This window comes from Argiope bruennichi, chromosome 2 (assembly GCF_947563725.1).
Source record: "Argiope bruennichi chromosome 2, qqArgBrue1.1, whole genome shotgun sequence".
NCBI classification, from domain to species: Eukaryota; Metazoa; Arthropoda; class Arachnida; order Araneae; family Araneidae; genus Argiope; species Argiope bruennichi.
In genome coordinates, this window is record NC_079152.1 from 43,916,276 (window position 1) to 43,934,133 (window position 17,858).

Sequence of the window (17,858 nt, forward strand, 5' to 3'; positions counted from 1 at the left end):
AGAATCCTGTTTTCAAAATGAACATCCGAGTATATTTTGAGTATAATTTAATGATTTTTAAAATATATGCATATATATGCAGTTTAATATTCTTCCAATGTGAGTGATGTATTTCAGAATTATTTTTTAACCCTAAATCACTTGTTACAATTAGCTTCATTGCGAAGCCCAATTCTTGGTATATTCTTGGATTTTCCTTACTTCTGATTCTCTGAATTATTAGCCAGATTTGAGGCCAAAATTAGACTTATGAATATTGAAAATCCATATATTTTAACTTGTAGCTTATTGCCATCATCTTGTTCATGTGTTACATGAATTTACAGAATTTAATAGATGCCCTTTAATTTTTTTTTTCTTCTCATAATAATAATTTTTATGAAGATGTTCAAATAATATTTGGTTTTTCTCTTCTTCAAATGAGGATAATTCAGAATTTGCCTAATGCGATATTTCATTAAAAGTCAATCTTTTATATAATTCGTTTAGTGATAAAATAACGTTGCAATCTTTAATTTAAAACATTCTATTTCCAGTTATCTTCTTCATCATTGAAATCACTTTCTTCTTCATTTAGAAATTTTTGAAATTGTTCGTCATAACAAGGATTAGAATTTTAAATGATATTGCAAGAACTATGTTTCAGTACCATTCTCTAAGTCTTGGACAATATTAGAATACTTGTGAAATGCCGATCAGACACAAGTAACAGGAATATCAAAATAGAAGACATAGAAACTTCAAGACAATGGACACGAATAACGAAATTAGAAACTACGGGCCGATCCATTCAACTGAATTAAATGCCAAGTAAAAGTGCGAAAAAATAATTACTTACAATACCTCCTCAGTTTCGAGTTAATTGATTCTTTAAATTCCTATCTTAGAGTACATTAAGACTATTCAGAAAATAATATTTATCAAAACAGAAGAAAAGTGAATATTTTTAAAACTTTTTTCTTGACTATTTTATCTACATAACAACGAGAATTTAATTATCAAAATAATTGTTACTCATACACCATCGCTATCATACATTATTCCTTAAATGAAGAATGCAAGAAAGTGATTGTAATTGTAAGTGTACAAGTTCACAAAAAATGTTTTGATTCTAAATGCCATTATGATCATAAAGAGATTTCATGAAATGCCTCAAATTATTTCTGAATAAATGGACTATATATGTTAAAGTCAATAATATTAAGAAGCGAATACATTCTTGATAGCTTGTTTACGAATACTTATTTGTGAATGCTCAACTTTTTCCAAGATACATAATTATGGGCAAAAACGTTTTTGAATTCAAAAAGAAAATATAACAGAAAAATAACAGGACAAATCTCGCTTGTTTTCTCAGACATTTACTACAATGAGAAAAGTCAGAAAATGTAATGGAAAGTGTATCTGCTTCATTTATATAATGTGTATTTCATTGACAGTCCTGGCCTTTGTATAGTAATAGCTAAACTTGAAAAGGAAAAAAAAATGTCAAAATATTTTTTTTAAAAAAATCATTTAAATTGTAAGTGTCGAACTACATTCAGTACAAAAAACACTCGTACAATATGTCCTTTATTTAAGAAAAAAAATGTAATGTATTATTTGGTGTAACAAATTTATAAATAATATTTCGAATCTTTTAATATTTATTTATAAAATAATTGAATTGGCACTCTTATTACAAATTGATAACTTCCTTATAATTATTTGAATTAATATTTTGCTGAAAATTTTAATGTATTCAAAATCTATATCTCAAAATTACTTATTACCTTCTCTTTCTGTTGTTTTCTATAAATACTGAAATTATTTTATAAGGAGAAGAAGTAAACAAAAACTTTATAAGCAATGTTTAATAATTTTGTAAATATTTGTCTGGGAATATTTTCGTTTATTTATATATATAAATATTTTCATTTTCAAGATTGCTATGATATTTGAATGAAATTTTGAGTGAAAATGAATATTTGAATCATTACAAAATGAATATGAGTCACAACAAAAATTTCATATCAAGAAATTAAAATTCAAAAACACCAATTTAAATAGTTTTTATTTTACTTTTAAATAATAAATAAAATATTTATATTAAAGAAGGGAATGAAACATCATCGCGAATAATTTTATTATAAATTTGTTTCAAATTTCATAATAAATCGAAATTTTTTAAAGTACTGAATAGTGATAGAATATCTGAAATTTTGGTAGTAATATTAACATAACTATCACTAGTATTAATAATATCTGATTGGTAACATAGAGGATACAATATACATATATATTTGTTCATGTAAGCTTGTATTTGAGAAAGTCCTATTCAGTTTTAAAACATAAAACAGAATCTCTATTCAGATAAACACACTGATCTCTTTTCAATCATATAGGAATAATCAGTAGCTCTGAAATGTTTTAACCGAAATAGAAAATGTCTCTGATCACCGGGAGAGTTCACCTGCATTTCATTATTTTTCATTGTTGAAATCCAGCTAATAATAATAACACATTAGAAATATACATTCTTCCATTAGAGACCGAGGGAAGTTATTTTTGATTAAACATATTTTTAATACCCGGTTTCGTTATTAAGAAAGGAAGGCGATGTTTAATCAAAACTCTCACATGATACTACCTTCCTCATTGTACTCAGTAATTTCTGTCTTTTAATCACCAAATAGATGAATTTTGGTCTTGTAAAACTTAGAAATTCTAATCTAAAATCATTTCTTGTTTTGTGCTTCATTGGACTACAATCCTTTCGTAAAGTATGCATTTTTTGTTATATTCTTTATAGTTTTGCGTAATTTTTTTAGTGCAAAGATTTTTTTTTTAAATTGAACTCTGAATATGTGAACTAGAAAACTAAAAAATATAATAAGTTAAATAAGAAATTCGTTTCCAACAGGTAATTCACCCATTTATTGTTATGTTTTTGTATAGTATACTTCAAATATATACGAGAAGATGTTATTTATTGAATATATTTGAAATTTCACGAATAACATATTTACTAAACTTGTTTAGCATATCATTCACATTAAATAAGAATATTATGCTATTATTCACATTGAAGAAAATATCATTCACTTGTTATCCTTCACATTGAATAAAATATCAAACATATGTTGGTCACATTTTATTTTATCATGACTGCTGCCCTTTCTTGCACTAATAATACTGCTTTTGCTATTATTTATTTATATTACATTAAATGTAATAAACTGGTGATTATGTTTAATTACTGCTAATTATTCATAATCACCAATAAGTTTAGCGGTGATTATGAAATCTGATGAATTACCAGATTAATCATATTTACTGTAGCATATTTAAATGGAACGATACATTTTCTGCTAGTACATTACGAATATTTTCTACTCTTTTTCAAATTACTGCCAATTACCAAATTTTGTTTAATAAAATATTTTATCATTTCCACTTTCAGTATTGTTATTCAGATTTTATACTTCCTACTCATTATTTGTTAGGAACTAATAACCAAATAATTTCTTATTATTTATTATCAAGTTTCTGATGATAAAAATATTTAAATCTGAGAAAATTATAACCTGCTATGGAAATGTCGAAAATAATAATTCATTTCGATTTAAGGTTATTAAAGTTAAAAATCATTCGTTGAAAAACTATCATATGAATAAATTTTCTGTTTTTCTATTTAAATTTTTAAAGAAAATGTCTTTTATAAAATGCACATATTAGCAAGAATTTATAAAAACATATTAAATTCTATTTTTCGAAAAAGCTGTGTAGCAAGGCAAACAAAGTAGAATTCGGAAAGTTTTAATATTTTTATTTTGACTAACAAAATTTCCAAGAGATGTTAACTGATATTAGTAAAACTTACAATCACTAAATAAAATTTACAATCAATGTATTGGGACCAAAAGACGACAAGTTGATGCCTTTCCCCAAATATAGGCATGCTGAAACTTCTCACCTATATCTGAAAATTATTTTGACTCTCTAAGTGATGTAAATGATTCTATTGTTGCTTTCTTTCTCTATCATGCACCAAGATTTAAATTTATCCTATTAATTATGCCTAATTATTAATTTTACTATGGTTTTCCATGTCGCATGTTGGATCTAATTATCGTGGCTAATTTTTTTCTGGTATGTGTGCTTGACAATTTGATCGATAAGTAGCACATTATTTCTTAATTTGAGATATGTAGTCTATACAGAAATAAATTAAAGTAATAAAAGTAATCAGTAGATATTCTAATTAACATTTTTTAATTTAAAAATAAAAAATAGATATGATTTTATATTAATGAACTGAATGTTGTATACTTTTATTTGAATACTGTTTCTGTTCAAATTGTTTGAATTGTTCGAATCGAAATTTCTATTTATATTTGAATTATATAAAAAAAGCTTATTTGTATTTATTCATTGAATTAAATTCTGTTGTGATTAGTATAAAATCATATTTTTATTACTATGGATTTGTTATTGGTATTAATATTTGTTAGATTAAAAAAATGAAAACATAAATTTCTGATATTATTTTAGACAGTGAAAATGGATGAATATTGGACATGTAGCAGCAGATGATTCATGTATCTACGTATCTTAATAAGGAGCAAAAGTTCCATTAAATTCAATAATTTTGAAATGATGATGCAAAAGAAAATATTGATTGATGCATGAAAAAAGATCATCAATGTTTTAAAAAAAATATTATGAGTGCAAGTTAAAAGCATATAATTATATACCTCATATCTCGTTGCATACTTTTATTTTAAACTGTCAGTGATTATAGAAATTGAAAGATTATATCCAGAGGTTTTGAAAATATAATATTTTGAAGCATTTTTACTTAAGATCAGAGTCCCTCGGGAGGGGGGGGGGACCTCGAAATGAGGATCAGATGCTTCCGGCATGGTGGTTGGATCTCGCCACCCTAGAGGGTACACTAATAGGTGGGGGATCTGGCTCCTCCCATCGATAACGGGACGTACTTCCTTCGGGGAGGGTTGTACCGTGGCCGGTGACGGCCCTTAGGACTCAACCACAGTTCCCGCCAATTGCTGTTTCGGCGGTCCGGTCATTCAGTTTTATGGTTTTAATCCGTATGCCTTAGGGCGGGTCGGAGAGTTAGATGGTTGACTTACTTAAGATCAGAAAACATAAGTTCTAAAGATTATAAACCGAAATTTTGTATTCAATCAAATCCCTCTAGAATTTTATGACATTATGTAGATAAACATGAATGATCTATTTTTTATTGAACATGGATAACATGAGTTATATGCTTTTTGACAGAAAAAATACGATTTTGCCAAATAGTGTATAAAAAGATTAATATTTTATATTTTTAAGACAATTTCAACTTTAATTTTCCACTTAAATTGAAACTTTCACTTATTGAAGGACTAAACGTACGTAGCAATCTTTTTAAATTAATAATTCAAAAATTAATAAGATATATATGAAATCTAAACAAGTAGAATGATTTTTAGCACTTTTGTAATTAACTATTGAAGAATGTCCAAAAGAGGTCAGCTTATTAAAAAACAATATCGCTGAAACTTTTCAATTTTTATTTAATACAACTTTGTCTACATCATATAAGAAAGTAGTACTAAGAAATTTTTAATAAGAATAACAAAAACATTTTTACAAAAACGGTTTTATTTTTTTATTTTTTTCATTTGTCGGCTTTTACAGTTGGGCTATACATAAATCTTAAATGATAACACTGCATTTATTTTATGTACATCGTTAACATATTTTTCAGTTTCTGTTACAATACAAATATCATGCAACATTTTTAACAACAGTGCTTAAATTCATTTAATTGATATGTGCAGTTCCATTCATTTCATGTGAAAAAAAGGTAAAGAAATTGTTACTCAGTTCCAAATTGTTAATAATAAAAAGTTGTCAGATCTCAAAAATTCATTCAAAGCATTTTCTGATATTAATTCAATTGATGAAAGGTTATTTTTATTAATTTGTTGCTATTTCTTGCGATTAATTATATATTCAAATATTTTCCCATGAAGTACCTTCTGGGAAATACATGGATGTTTGAATCTTTCACTTTCCAGTAAAAAATGGTGATTTCGCTCAGTGCTTAAAGTAATGTAATGAAATTAAGTAGCATTATGAAAATGAAAAAAAATATGTTAATATCAAATTATAAATCATAGAACACAAAAAAAAGAAATACATACAATAAGAAATGCAATTTCATGGTAAATTTTGTATAATTAATGCATTTAGTAATATTTTAATTTATTCTTACCTTTTTTTTCTTTTAAAATATTTCAATAACAGTTACTTAATGAAATAGCGATCACAATCTGTTCATAAGATGACATTTTTTTAGTTTTTTCTTATTTTTTGAAACAAAAATTGCAAACATAATTTTTGAAATCAAATTCCTGCGTAGATCTGATTAATTCATACTTTAAAAAATAATTTAGTGTGAATAAAAAAAAATTAATTTATCTGGTTATTCAATGACACTAAATGCCTTTTCAAAGATATTTTGGTACTTTTCCGTTTCTGAGAGCCGTAAGAAATCGCCAAACTGTTGCATGATGTTTAATTAATTGTGGTAAACTTATTACTACGCTTATGACTCAAAGTTGTAAAAAAAAGAATTGGCGAATTTATTGCAATTTTGGCGATTTGACGAAAATAATTTAATTGTCGCCAACAGCTGTCTGAAATGGAAAACTGCCGATAGTTTTACTTGCTACTGACGAAATTTGCATAAAAACAATTGGGATGTTTTGAGTAAATTCCTACAATTTATTTTACTAGCATTCATTTAAGCAAACTTGGCTATTACAAATATAAAAAGCGCTTCTGGAAAAGGAATAATGTGCTATTTTACATTTTAGAAACATCAAAGCGGTAGTTAAGACAACTTTATTCATTATATTAACTTTTCATGTATGGAACTTATTGATACATATAACTGCTTATAATATTAATTTGCATAATATTATTAATGTAATCTTGTAAATATTCTGCAGTGTTGTTTGAGGCGCGGTAATCCGAAAAATTAAGAGCAATTCTTTATTAAACTGCAAGTTTTCAGAAAAAAAAAATTACAGTTAATAGAATTCATTCTCATTGTTGACATTTTAAATTCTTTCACTCAGATATAATTTTTTTAATATATTTTCCTTGGTTTATCCCCAGTTTTATCTTTTTAAGCAAATATTACAAATAAAATTCAATAAAGTTATTGAGTAAACTGTCATATAGATTCAAATTGAGTAAGTAATTAGATTTTTCTGATGAAAATTCATAATAAATTTCGATAAAAACCAAACAAATTAATGCTGAAAAAATCAATAAATATAACATATGCCTTTATAAAAGTACGTTATGTAGTCGAATTTTTATTTTCACTGTTATTTTTCTCAGTACTAATGCTATTTAAATAAAGCTTGGATAATATTTCCAATGTTTCCAAACCATTTAACACATTATTTAATTATTTCAGTAAAAACAATTGATGTATGTTAATCCTATATTTTAGATAAATTAAAAATTAGAATTGACACGATTTTCAAATATATCTAAATACCAAATATATACTATAAAAAAATTTGGATCAATAATTTTCCCCATTATAATTCCAAATTTGGAGACATTTTATCCTAAATAAATCATTAAATGAAACACTTTTATTCTGGCATTCTCTTAGAATGTTTGGATAAAATTCTTATTTGTCGTTTATCTTAAATTCATTGAAATAATAATCCATTTTCCCCCTCACTTCCAGAATCATTTGGTTGAAATATTAAAATTATATGATGAGCACTCAAAAAAATTAGATAAAAAAATGTGAACAAATTATTTTATTCCATGGTCCTTATTTTAATCTCATCCTTTGTTAATTAAAAGTTCAGAAAGCTGCAAAAAATTCATTTTTCAAAATTATCCATTAATAAAAATTGATACCTTCCATGCAATTGTCGCTTCTGACAACGAAATACGTATTTATGAATTATTCACAAGTATATTCGAATTTCAAATTAACAGGGGAAAGTAGTAAATTCTTATTAATAAAGGACACGTCCATGGCAATGCAATTTTGCATTTATTTATTATTAAAAATATCTCATTGCTTACTAATTAATTTCAAAGATTACGAGATTCTATTTCGGAATATGTTCAGGAAAACAACGATGAAATAAAGTCATAAATTATGTGCTTTAGGAAATTTAATAAGAGGATCTGTTTCTCTCTCATTTTTTAAAGCCTTATCTCTTAATGAATTGCTCGTTCATCACGTTAATTAAATTTTAAATATGTAGCAAAAATAAGGCGATGGCTTGTTTCGTTAAACCCAGATGCATTTATTTATTGTAAGGTTTGTCTGTTTTTTAAAAATTGATTCTTAAAAACCCAGTTGATGATTAAATATATAATTAATGATTTATTATTATAAATTCAGTATTATGGTTATCAATAAGGATATTAATATCTTTTATTTTCAATAAATTAAGGTTTATTTAATTTATGATGAATTTTGAAACACAAAATTCTTATTTTATTTGACAATATACAATATTGTTTAACAAAAATGTTTCAGTAACATTTATTTAAAAAAATGACAAAAATGGCTGATGATACTATTGATATTTTTAAAAAAATCTTCTTTAGATCAATTTAGAAAGGAAATACATGATTGTATCATTATTTATGCTATTGTACTCTCATTTAAATAATTACGTCATGTTTGTGTTTTAAAAACTGCAAAGTTTCGGGTGATATTATGCATTACCTGCTTAAAGTTTATTCTAATTAATTCACAATTATCTTTGTGAATTAATTTGAATAAACTTTCCACAACAGGTATAATATACTCCCATCCTAAATTTTGTACGATTTTTTTTTTTTGTGTGTGTGTGTGTGTGTGTGTTTCAAATTGTTATTTTTTCATGGAAAATATGATAACAATAAGGATCTCAATCTAATAAAACAAATTAATTTTATAAAATATTTATTTATTAATGTTAAATTATTTTAAACTCGGACATATATAAAAAATAAATAGTGAAAGTAGCCATAATTGATTTATTTGCATATAATATTTTATTGTAATTTAGTTTATAATAATGAAAATTTTATTACAATAATTCTGAAGAATATTTGATTTATTTTTGTTCTGAAAATGCTCATTGCTATATAAAGTCTACTAGTTACAGTGGAAGATTTAGAACAGCAATTTCAAAACAAAGCTATTTGAAATTTTAAATAGTTCTTTTAATTCATTCAGAATCATTTCAAATCTGATCCGCAAATACATCTTCTCTCCACTCTTTACTTTAATTATTTTCGAAAGTCGAGAATTTCACAAAATGCTCGATTTTATGCGAAACTTTTCAATCAGCAAAATCGTTAATTTTCTCCATGCAATTAGTAGCTGGCACTGTGCAAAAATACGTCCCAGCGAAATGAACGGATTCAAAATAGCCGGTAGGGATCCCCGAGCCGATAAAAGGTAGTATTCATCAGTTCCGAGGCAGTAACCGAAGACTTGAGGCTATCACCTCTAATTACTCCCGAAACTAGTAATGACTCCAGGGGATGTAATTTAAATCTCATTTAAGGTTCACCCTTGCCGGATATTTCTAATTAGCCGTAGTCCTAGTAATTTGACGTCACAACTATTGGAGGATCGAACGTTAAAAGTTTGCTCTAGTTCTTGTTAGCTGAGGAAATCTTGTTTCAAACGACAGTAATTAGCTATAATATGTGGTTTGCGATCCGGTTTTATACCGGACCACATTTTCCCATTATTGCAAGAAATTCAGTAAACTTAGTAGGTTTAACAAGGTTTAGACGGGGGGGGGGCAAGATAAACATTCTGTAATCTTAAAGCACTTTAGTCTTGAAAGAAGTTTCCGTTGAGGACAAATGGATTGACATGACTGCGTTTAACTGCATATGAATATTTGATTCCAAAATTCTATGAGGCAAATAGTTTTCTGCGGAAAACTTAACTAGAATTTTCAACGAAGAATTATTTTAATTAATAAAAATTTGAGATGAAAGCATTAAATTTAATATTTTAAACCTATTTCATTTTTCCCTGAAGGTTTGAAACAATCAATTTTTGAACAAAAGTTTATTTAAATAAAAAACTAAAATAACTGACTTTAATATTATGCCAGAAAGTATCAATTCACCATTTTAAATGTCTTTGCGTTTTTATAATTTTTAATTCACAGTTCATTGTTGTAAATATAACAGAAGATTTAAGTAAATCTTTCTTAAATTTATTAAAAGATAATACCAATCGTATCAAATTATTATTTAATTCATCGATAAATGCTAAAAACATTAAAATATTCTATTGTAATTTAGGATAAACAAGTGTACAAAATTGCTGAATTTTGTACTACAAGAAATAATCATTTAATAAAATAATAAAAAAACAATATAAATAAAGCATGAAAAGTTAGTAATCTCAACCTTTAAGAACCATTTCTTAGGAGATACGAAAGTTAAAGAATTGTACAATTACTATAATAACGCTGAAGCTTACGTTTGAGCAGAAAATGAAACAATGCATCAAATAATTTCATCACTTAGCTGTCAGTTTATAAAAATTACTTTTAAAAGAAAAAATGAAACAATACGACAATACATCACTTTTCAATGTGTGTCCATTACTTATAATCACATATAATGAAATCGCATATTATAATCATATATGATCACATATATTTGTAATCATGAAATTTCAGTGAAAGTAGTGCTTTCTACCTTTAAATATAATCTTTTTTGTAAAATAACGAAATCAAATATATCAGAGGCTGATTGCTATATAGCCCTCAACTGCCTTTTTTTACCGAAAGAAAATAATTGCAATGAATGTTTGCAGAGTTTAAGAAATACTATCTTTCATAAGTAATCAAAATTTTTAAAAACAAAAATGAGTTCAATAAAAAAACTGATTTCTGATTCAGAGATAGTAATAAATTCTGCTAACACATTCAGTAAAAGCGTGATGTAATTAATTTATGGTCATTAGTAATCCTATAACAATTGAGTTCCTCTTAAAAAGAGCGAAATTAAGAAAATTCCGTAAATGTTTTTTTTATAAAAAGAACCACTAATCATTAGAAGATAAATAATTATGGGGAAACTTTCCCTCAAGGAGGCATTAGTTTTTATGTAACTTTTTGAGCGTCCTGTACACAACAGCAATTGATTCAGCAAATCGTTTCCTTCCCAATGTTAAGAGTTTTTGTAATTACCTTAAAAAAGCAACCTGGGTCCCGCCTTCTGCAATTAAGACACGAAGTAATTGTTTCTTTTAATAGCTTCTGGTGTAACTTCCATTGTTTTGCTCTTTTTTTTTCTTTCGAAAACTAACTTGGAGTAATGCATAAATGAAATCAATACTACCATTTTGCTACTTTCCTTTCGATGCAATGGGACTTGAATGGATTGCAATAGCTGAGGTTCCAGTGCATTGATTTTTGATTCATGTAAATTGTAATAATGCTTTTCAGTTTCATTAAATAACTTTCCGTTTTTTGGTTAAATTTTAAAAACGTATATTTTAACAAATTTGTTATTACTACACAAGCTTGTGATTTGGGTCATCTATTCAATTAAATTGCTTTTTTTCTCACTTATAGATGTAATAAAAAGCTTCATATCTACTAGATAACAAAACAATTCATACCTACTTTCTAATGGCTGACTAACAGGACTAATAGGAATGGATCACTATGATTCACACTGCAGCCAATGCATTCAAATATAAATCTAGAGCCCAATATTTCACAAATACTTTAATAATTTAGTTATATTTTTACACTTACTATATTCAATTAATATTACTTTATATACTAATAATATTAATAATTAAATTTTCAATCCAAATCTAAAGAAAAAATTCTTTTCAGAATATGTTACCTTCCTATTATAGAATAAATTACTAGTTCAGAAACATTTATTTCTAAAATAATAATTAAAGAATAAAAGCATAAAATATCTCTACGATTTTAAAAATAACCTCTACTTGTTTCAAGGACAATAAGTTATTTTTTCAGGTTTTATTATTGAATCAATTTTAACTTCAAAACAATTTATATTATTATTTATTTATATAATTTTGAAAATCGTTTTTTTTGGAATTACTTATATTTAAATCAACACTCTAACTTGACATTTAACTTCAAAATATAAGAAAATACTTTATCGTTCAAAGAATTGATAATTAATAAATTGTATCATTCGAAAAATTCAAATTTAAATATTACTTATTTTTATATGCAAGATTTTTGGATTTTTATCAATTTAAATATGGGTCATTTTTTTAGATAAATTCCCTTTTAGTAAAGTATAATTGGTTTGCACTTCTTTGTTTTTAAGAATTAACGAGAATATAATGGAAATGAAATTTAGCGATTCGTTTAATGAAATTATTGAATTACTATTCATCATATTTACTCAATATTGGGATTCTCTATTCCTTACTATCTCCTTATTGAGGAGCCATTTAGAAGGGAAAATATTAATTATTTAGAAAGAAATATCTATTATTTAACTTATTGAATAAAATATCTTGTCGAAAATAATTATTATATTTAAATTTTATGCGCCTAATATGCATATTTTAAAGTCATTATGTTAAACAAATGTGTTTTTTCAATGTATTGTTGAAAAAAAAACACTTTTATTTATTTATTTTTTAAATATTTCATCATTTTTTCTTTATAATATCTTTAAAAAATGTGTAGAGATATTAGCTATAATAACGTTTGTAAAAAGATATATATTTATTTTCTTTTATTTATGTTATAAATGAGGAAGACGCGTTAAATGATGACACAAATACAAACAGAAGATAATTTAGAATTATTGCATTGCATTTGATTCGATTGCAATCTTAACTATTAAATCCTATTAATCGTATCGTACCACTAATTATGTATTAATTATTAAATGATTACAATTGTTTAAGTATTAAATATTAAATTTGACTAAATATTAATGGCAAGATGGATATTACTAGTATGCACATATAAGCTGCTCCGTTTCAGTTTGAGTTTTGAATATATGCAGGAAGGGGAGAAGCAATGTTATGGTACAATTTAAATTAGAGTGCAATTAGATACTATATTATATTAGTAATAAAGTTTATCGTGACTATGATATCTTAAATAATGGTACTTGGATTTTATATTTTACGTTTCCGTCAGTATCAATTATAAAATGATTAAATATGCAGTATTCTCATTCAATTACATAGCAAATCCATGATAAGTATGATCTAATTATTCATATCTGTTTTAGTAGTTTAGATTCATTATTTATGAGAATTTCTGATTTTCAGATATGAAAAAAAAAATCTTACCATAGCTTGACTGCATTGATGAAGGTAGAAATAGAAAGCGAGACAATCGAAGGATTTAGTAATTTTTCATTCATAAACTGTTGAATAAATATATTTTCATGGAGATTTATTTACAAATTACTTTTTTTAATTTTTTAAATATCGAAAATCCTTTAAAAATTCGAGAAAAATACGCAAAAAATTAAAATAGAAATATGTATGAGCAAACCTATGAATGGCATTAATCTCAGAATAATAATAATCTTTAATGCTCTTAGAATAAAAATTAGAATTGTCAATTCCTAATATTAAATATTATATTTCTTTATATTTCTGATGCTAATAACGCATTTTACCCATTCAACTTCTTTTTATTAAATTTGAATTTTAAATAAGTATTTTTTTTCATTTCTATTAAATAGGACCTTTTATCAAAAATTTGCATCATCTTCACCAAAGTTTATCTATGGTTAAGTTATCCTGAATAGTATTTACATACATCAACAGCATTTATATATTATTTAAATAATTATTTTTGAAATTATAATAATATTCAAACTTTAATTTTTATTTAAAACATTTGGATACTTTTTACATTCTATTTAGTAACTCTTCTGCGATATACATTCTATATTTAACTCTTCTGCGAAGTTCTAAATCACTAAATTTTTCAATGAATAATAACGAGAGTTGTCGCTAGTGTAGTTTGTGTTATATTTCGTTTAGTGACTTCTAATAAAATATTATCTTTAAATAAATTCTAAAGGATATTCATATTTATTTGGCTGCAAAGTCAATTTTATTATCTATGCTCTGGTGTCTGTAACTAAATTAGTGTTTGTACTAATGTATAACGTAGAAGAGATAATACAGTGGATTCTCATTTAATTCTCCAAGGATGTAAAAGGATGCTCACTCTTTCTTCTTCGGATGCTCTCAGAAGCGATTCCATAAGTCTCCTGGGAAACAAATGCAGGACGAAGTATCAAGTTACATCACATTCATTAGAGAGGTATCCTCGCCAGCTAGCTTCTTCTACAAGTGGGTGCTGTAAATTTGATCTTTTACTTTAATGACGAAATTTCCTGGAAAATAATCCTCAATGATAATCATTTGCAACTTTAGATAAAAGTTCACAAGATTTACACAATTAAGGATACCTCTCCGGACAGAAACACCGTCTGTGAAACTATTTAGTGAGTGCCAGAACAGGACGAAAAAATGAGTTATTATTTACAATTAAAAATATTAATTGTAAATTGTTGTTAAGACAAATGTAATTAAAATCTCTTCAATAATAATAATAATAATAATAATAATAATAATAAACTAAATAGATTTTGTGTACAAGCATTAGAGAATCTGAAAACTTATATTACTTGTTCTTTTAATAATATTACATAAGTAGAATATAAATTCTATCATCGTATCAATCTGTATAATGCACATCATTAGCGTTTTGGCAGTTTTTTTCAGCAGCCACCGACCAAAAAAATGTCACCTCCTTTATAGATAAATAAGTAGTTTAACCCTTTAAAGGGCCATTTTTTTCTAGTCATATTATGTTAAAATATTTTTTGGCTTGAAATTAGAATAAGAAAAGGGATTCATTTAGCTTATTAGATAAATTTAATTTGATTCATTAATTAATTTGGTTAATTAATGATTAAGTAACAAATCAGGACACGTCATTTTGTCTGAGACAAAGAACTGAAGCTTCTAAGTTTATGACTTACTAAAAAAATTTGTCAGAACTTATGCCAACCTACATAATTTCATACAAAGATTGATAAATTTGGTGGGAAGCATACTTCCCATGGCCCTAGAAAGGGTTAACGCCAGTTTAAGCCTCTAAAATAATGAAATTCAAGTGAATTTTTATGAAGCTATTTTAAAGCATTTCTTACTGGAAGTCATCAGTCTTGTTATTGTCTGGATTCATTGAATTTATAAGGAGATTAAGCTTTAGGTTTAGAAATGATAGAATTATTTGAAATTTTAAGTCTATACACATTTATTTTCTTATAAGTATTTTGATTTTGCAATTCGGTTTAACAAAGAAACAGCTTTACAATTCTGAGCGCCTGATAAGTCTATTATTATTCCTTTTCAATGTCTGTTCAGAGAAATGGATTCTAAGAAATGTTATATCTCTTTCTCAATTGTTGCATGATTGCCCTCATGAGATGGTCAGATAGTCAGCCATCTGATCAATAAATAAGACGCAATTTACGTCTAATATGATGACCATATTCCTGGAGTAAAGTGTGATATGAATCTTATGGCATTGTTTGACTTTATCAAATTCAGAAAGTTAAAATCTTTTTAACGCCAATTTTTGGAAAATAATAAACTTATAAGAATTAAAAATAAGGAAACATTTAAATTCCGTTATTATATGACGTAATGAAAAAACCAACCAATTATTCTACGTAATATAAATGCAATGAGTAGGGTAAATAGTTAACTGATTAAGAAACCCTGCTTTATATGAAGGTAGAAAATTATATATAATATTGATTCAGCCGATTTCGCATACCCATGGAAATATTATACAATGCGATTAAAAAGAGAAATTATACTAATTCCACACTGCATGCTTTTCATATTGATTTTTTTAAGAAACGCATTTTATATTCAAATTAAATAATGAATTTTGATATCATATCTAATGAGCTAAGAATTATAAATGAATTCCTATAGTGGTTTAAGTTCATATTTTCTGACAGGTTTTTTTTGCCATGAAATGCTAGAAAACAAAAATGTTGCTATTAAATGTGACAAATATCCGATTTTCCTTTCATTAAATATTTTAATAAATATATGAACTTTTCCATTCGAATCCTTATTTTCTGACCTCTGATAATACCTTCGATATATTTACAAAAGAGTGGCTTTTATAAAATTCAAACTATTTGTGAAAGTACCTAAAAGTAAATTTAATTAAAATAGAAATCATTAATTAAATTTAATCTTATTAATTAAATATTGTTCGGATCTGAATATTATAAAATAAATATTTCCGTAAAATGAAATTTTACAAAAAAAATTCAATGAATTCAAGTTTTATAATCTTTTAGATGCCCATTTTTAATCAGCTCATATAGATACTAATTATTTGTCTTCTGTTTTATGAAAATCATCTTAAAATTTAGTATAAATCATCAATTCCACTAAAACTTCATTTAAACTTGTGAAACCCCAATTTTTAATAATATATTCGAAAAACATATTAATAAAATTTATATATAACATTCTTTAGAAATATTGAAAAGTTTTTCATGCTATGACGATTGGAAGTACCAAATACCTTCAATTTTAATTTTACCGTTTCAACTGCTTGCGATAACTTATGAATACTTTTATAATATATATTAATGAAAGGAATAATCCTAATAAGTTTATGATGGAAGGCAGACAATTTTGGCATGTATGTATTTCCATAATTTATTACGAAAAAAAGGTTATTTTAAAATGGCACACTTTTAGTGCAATAAAAATGAGTTTTCCAGGGATGAAAAAAATCTCAATTTATATAATTAGTTTATATAAATTGTTTATATAATTAGTATAACATTCCTTGTAAAATTGCAAAGTATGGTGTTTTAATATTTCTTAGATAAGAGTAATTTATATAAGTTTTAAGTATATTTTTCAATTAACTTTACATTCTGTAAATGTTTTTAAAAATTAAATTATTAAAGTTTTAATTTCAAATGATATATCTGAGTAGTAAATAAAAAGTAAAGAGGATGCAACGTATGTTCATTTAAAAATAATAAATTTTCAACTTTTAAACGAGAAATGAAATTAGGATAACAGGAGAAAATAAAGCGTGCATTATGTTCTTCATTATGAACCAACATAAGTACTCTCATCTAGTATTTTAAATAAAATTGTTTTATAAGTGACAACGCTGTTTCTCTGATTTTTATATCATATGTCCAAAATCTCTTTTGCAATTGCATTTTGTAGATATTTAATTATTATGCAATAGTTACTTGTTAGTAAGTAACTCCACTAGCTGGCCCCTCAGAAATGATGAACAGCTTCTCCCGTGGTGGTTAGTCCTCGCCATCATATTGGGTACAGAAATGTTGCAAGTCGACTACCTCTTATCTATAACGGGACGCATTTCCCACCGGAAGGATTATACCGTGGCCGATGATGACCGTTAGGTCTCAACCGCAGTTCCTGATATACTTACTATCATGGCGGTCTGGTCATTCAGATTTTCCGTACGGTTTCGGGGGGATCGGAGTAGCTGATTAAGATTAAGATTGTAAATAAGTAATTTTCAGAAATCTTTAAAACAATATAAAAGTATTCCAGGTTAATGCAAAGGTCTCAAATAAGCTTTAAGGGTAAGTCAAACAATAACCCACGAGTCAATTTTTCACCTGAGTGTATAGACATAACCTACAGTCTATTGCTTTCAGGGTCGATATAACAGAATTTTAACGAAAAGAACATGACACGAGGCCACGCCGTCGATACGTTTGTATTTTACCTT